Genomic DNA, 5,381 nt, shown 5'->3' with positions numbered 1-5,381 from the left:
AAAACACATTATGTCCAGTGTTGTCAATACCCCAGTATGAGCGACAGGAGCGGCCTTTTGGTGTTTATAGGGTAATAAGAGTAACTGTGCTATTCGTTGCCCTTGACTCAATTTTATGTCTACAGATGAAGAAGCCATTATTTGAATCTCATCCTGATAATCTTCATCAATCACTCCTATATGAACTTGAAGTCCTAGACAAGTCGAGCTACTTCGCCCTAACAATAAACCCACAGTCCCTGGTGGCAGAGGAACACACATGCCAGTCTGTAGTCTCATTGGTAAGTGAGTTTGACTATATAATCTTTCATAATAGGCAAGTCAAGAGCTGTATTTTTACTCGTGGCAGGTATCAAATCAGAAACTAATAAATGTTTTAGTTCTGAGTTTGGTATGCCAGAGTTTGAACCTGAGCTTGTATGACTCCATTGTTGACTGGGTATTGTTGAAAAAGGCTCAGTTTTGGTAAGGGGCCCCAGGCTGGGCCTCAACCCGTTTCCCAGGGGTGGTAAAGGATTGCCATTCTTGTCTTTGATTGATCTGCATTCATTAGTGTCCAATGCAGACCTTTTCCACACCTCTTACAAGGTCCTGGTGGAAGGGAAGGCTTAGAGGGTTTGACCTTTCCGACAATCCTTCCTTATTTGACCGGCTTGTCCACAATAACACCACTTTGGAGGTCTCTGGTAGTTTTAATGGTTTGGCCACTGGATTTGTACCATAAGCCTGAGAGCCAATTTTTTGACACTGTCTGATATAATCTTCCACCGTTACTCTGGGTTGGCTCTTAATAGGGAATAGCGCCTTTTTACAAGCCTCATTAGCATTTTCAAAAGCGAATGTTAATAATAAAATACCTTGAGCGTCTTCCCCATGTATTTTCCTTTTGATGGCCTTAGGTAGGCGGGCTAAGAAATCAATGAATGGTTCATTTGGGCCCTGTAAATTTTTTGTAAAAAGGGTCTCAGATTATCCTTCATCTTTCAATTTTTCCCATGTTTTCATACAAACTGTTCTTAATTGTGTAATAGCACTATCATTAAGTCCGGCTTGTTGAGCAAGTGTCTGAAACGCGCCGGTACCAGTAAGTTGTTCAAAAGTAGGTCCAGCATTGGCATTTTTCAAACTTTGGTGGTTGGCTTCCTCTCTCCACCATGATTTAAATTGTAAATACTGTCCGGATGATAAGACGGTTTTACCTATGAGATCCCGATCTAAAGGTATAAGCAATTTTTCTGTAACATAAGCTCCTAGAACTCCTCTCACATATATGGGGATTGAGGTCCATAATTGTGTACAGCCTCCTTCAAAAGTTTCAATACCTTCATATCCAATTGGGTATGTTCTACATTAATATATCCTTGAGGAAACTGAGCATTAGGAGCCCCATTTCATCTTATGGTAGGAAATAGTAAAGGATCAGAATAATCATTGCTTATAATGGTTCCATTTCTCCCTCAGCTGACCATAAAATATTGTGTAAGCAAACAGGAAATTTAAAAGAAGTTCCCCTGGTTGTATAAAAGCTAAAGGCACTAAAGGGGGAGCTGTGGGGGCATAGGAGGAGGGATATGATCCCATACCTCCTTCTGTGCCCGATACATTTGTAGCGGCTTAATTTTACAGCATTTTTCCAATAATTTCTGTAATTGTGTGATTTCACCACGACTCAAAGAGGCCTCGTCATCCTCTTCCGAAGAGGACAATGAGGAATCAGAAGCAGAATCAGAACAAGGGCGGTCCTCGCCACTAATGATCTCATAATCACCGTTTACATTCAGAATGCAAAGGCGGCGAGAAGATAAAGAAGATCGCTGAACAAGACCTTTATTTTCCGCCTCTTGATTAATTTGCTCATAAGAAGAAGCGGACTGTAATGGTTCTAAAGCTAAGGCAACGGCTTGAAAAGCTCGCCACACGTTGGCATCTACGGGTTCATGTTGTCGAGCGCCGAAACGCTCGACCAACTTGTCTCCAGACCTAAGTTTTAATTGATTTTTAGCTGAAGGATGAAACCAGTAACAATGCCTGCTAATTTGCTCAAAAAGAGATCGCAAATATTTTTCTTTCACTTTCAAATTCACACTTTGCAATAATGCTTGCAACATCTAGAGATACTCTCCATGGACGGGGAATTCCCCATGACTCGATCCCAAAATTCCCGAGCATCTCGCGTTCTACTGGGCAGAGCAAGTCCACTCGGCCTTGCAAAGAAAACCCCCTTACCTTCAGGTCCCTGTTCGAGCGCCAAATGTCGTTTGTCCCGGTGTCGCAAAATGAAGGGAGGCAGGCAAGATGCAGGGAGCAGGATCAGAGCTGAAGCTCACTAAGGCAAACAGCAGCCCCATGATCGCAACTGCAGTATTTATTCAAGCTATTAAGAGCATCAGACGAAGAGCATATTTTTAGCATTTTATCTTATATCTGAAATTATATAATATTTTGGCCAGCTGTGCTCACAAAAACAACTTGTTTTCTACTTTTATCCTTCCCACGCCCTTAAGGAACATTTACTTTATCTACCTCCTCTTGGGAGCTTACCAAAGAACTGCTTGCATTTCTTGCCCTGAGATGATTGGCCTGCCAGTCACGCAGATGTCCTTACGTTTCTTCCAAGATGGATGTTCTTATGTTAAGCTCCCGCTACACAAGGCAGAATAAACGGTGCAAATACTGTATGCTAAATTAAAAAAAAAAAAAAAGAGCAGGCTTTTTTTAACATCTGAAAGAAGGCTAAATATGTTACCCAGTGGGGAAGAAGAGCATTGGGCCCACTGGCTGCAAAAAAATACTAAAATACAAATTTGGGAATATAATTTCCTCTGAATATGTATTGTTCTCACACAACTGCAAAATGGAGATTTTTTAACTTAAATCATGGAGAGTTGGGAATCAGTTTTGTTTATTGATAGGGTCTGGTTTTATAATTCAGGCTGGCCTCAGCCTCTTGAATGCTGGGATTGCAGGCATGTGCCACCACACTAGCTATTAGAATCATTTTTTAAAGCAATATCCCATGGGAAACAGATGGAAACAAACCCATTGAAACTTCCTCCATCAAGCAAGCCCTAAGACTTGATTGAAACCCCATCAGATTGATTATTGAAAAAATAAACCTCTCATCCATACTCTTATTTCTCATTCCAGGCTGCCCACCATGTGACAAACATCTCCACTTTCTCCCAGACACCTACACTGTGCTGTCTTTATAGATAAGCTTACAACACTTGGGTCTCTGGCACCAAACTTTGGGTCACTGTAAGTTTCCTACCCACTAATCTTTGATCTGAAACCCTGCAGAAGAGTTAAAATATAGGCCTGGGGCTGTTAACTGTGAAAATACTGCTTGCAACGTTGGCTCGACTGGTATCTGAGAACTTGGATTTGGAGGAGGGTTTCCCCTCTTCTCTAACAGAGTGGCTCACTCTGTTCTTCAGGCTTAGTACTTTCGCAAATACTGTCACTTGTTGGAGCAGTAACATGCATGCTGTGTGACTGTAATTGGTGAGGACTCTTGGATGTTGGTGCTTGGTTTTTTCTGATTGCTCAATTCTCTTCTTGCTAATTTTGCTTTACATCTTTTTGTTGTAGTAATCCATTCTCTAATAATTGTATGCAGAGTCTTGTGAGTGCTCCTAGTCAATCATCAAATTTGCCAAGGTCTTGAGGTTTCAACTGTCTACTGACTTAGTAGTTCAGGAAGGGGTCAGGTAAGAAGACAATTTATTTAAATTCAACCTGTTAACACTGCTGTGTCTCAGCTTGTAGCATCCACTGTGTTGTCTCATTTTCTTAACTCCATGTAAGTCACTTTTTTTTTTTGGTACAGGGGATTGAACTCGGGTGTTTGCACTTGCAAGGCAGGTGGCACCACTGAGCTAAATCCCCGACCCTATATCACATATTTCTTAGTAATCCATTTTATCCTCTTATGGCTTTTTAGCTCTACTGCACTTTTTAGTGAGATTGAGTTTGCACCTTCAATTTATCAGTCTGCCTTAAATAGTATACATTTTGTACAAAATAACCTTAAACAAGTATAATTTCATTTATTGCCCCCTCCCACTTTGCTTTTGTCTTTAGTTCTACAAATATTGTAATTTCTTTTGCTTTAAGTAGCTAATAGATATTTAGAAAAATTAAGCTATTTATCATTTCCAAAGTTTTACATTCCTTCTTGGAAACAGAGGTTCCCATTAAGGATATTTTCCTTTGGCCTTTAGGTTTTTTCTTTTGTTTTGCAATTTTTTTTTTTTAATGCTACCGGGGATCAAACTCAGGACCTTGTGCTTGCAGAGCAGGTGCAGCACCACTTGAGCTAAATGCCCAGCACTGTTTTGTGATGTTTTTTGAGACAGAGTCTCACTGTGTATTTTAGGCTGGCCTTGAACTTGCAGTGATCCTTGTGCCTCAGCCTCCCCAGTGCTGGAATTACAGGCCTGCCTGGTCCTGCCACACCAGACTTTAGCCTTTAGTCATTTTTCCTGTCAGTCAGCAAGAAATTGTTCTTTTTCACCTGAAAATAATATGTCCAAATATGGTCTTCACTCTATTTTATTCAGCCTGGGGTGCACTTAAGTACTTGAATTTGTTGTTTATCAACAACTGTGGGGAAATTTCAGGCATTATTGCTATAATGATTTCTCTTACCCTATAATGTGCCTCTCCTCTCCAGATTCTCAAATTATGGATACATTGGACAGTGTCCCACAAGTCTTAAACCCTGTATTTTTCTTTCTCTCTGAGCTGTGGCCAACTTATTGGCTTGTCTTCCAATTCAGTCCCTGTTCTAACTTAGTGTTAGGCCTAAAAAAATAACATTTTTTTATTTTGGGTAACTTTTTCAGTTTAGATTTGTACTTTTCATTACAAGACTTCCCACTTAGCTTTTAATTTCTGTTTCTCTGTGGAGCATCTCAACCTGTTCATCCACTGTCATTTTTCCAGTAAATTTTTTTCTTCCCCTGTACCAGAAATTGGTACATGACTTTGTGCTTGCAGGGCCGGTGAGGTGCCACTGAGCTACATCCCTGGACCTCCAGTAAAAAAAAAAAAAAATGTTTTTCTGGTATCAGGGATCAAACTCAGGACCTTGCACTTACAAGGCAGACATGGTGCCGCTCAGGTAAATCCCTGGCCCCTCCAGTAAATTCTTCAGCACATTTAAAAATCCTTTGTTCATCCCAATACATCATATCTATGTATTTTCTTTTTTGAGACAGGGTCTACCTAGTTCAGACTGCCCTAGAACTCACTGTGTAGCCCAGGCTGTTCTCAAACTCGCAGCATTCCTTCTGCCTCAGCCTCCTTAGTTACAGGAATGGGAATTACAGGCCTGCGCCACACCTTCGTGTTTTTTTTTTTTTTTTTTTTTTTTTTTT

This window comes from Fukomys damarensis, unplaced genomic scaffold (genome assembly GCF_012274545.1).
Source record: "Fukomys damarensis isolate Sample0158 unplaced genomic scaffold, DMR_v1.0_HiC HiC_scaffold_2, whole genome shotgun sequence".
NCBI classification, from domain to species: Eukaryota; Metazoa; Chordata; class Mammalia; order Rodentia; family Bathyergidae; genus Fukomys; species Fukomys damarensis.
This window is presented reverse-complemented; position numbering follows the sequence as displayed.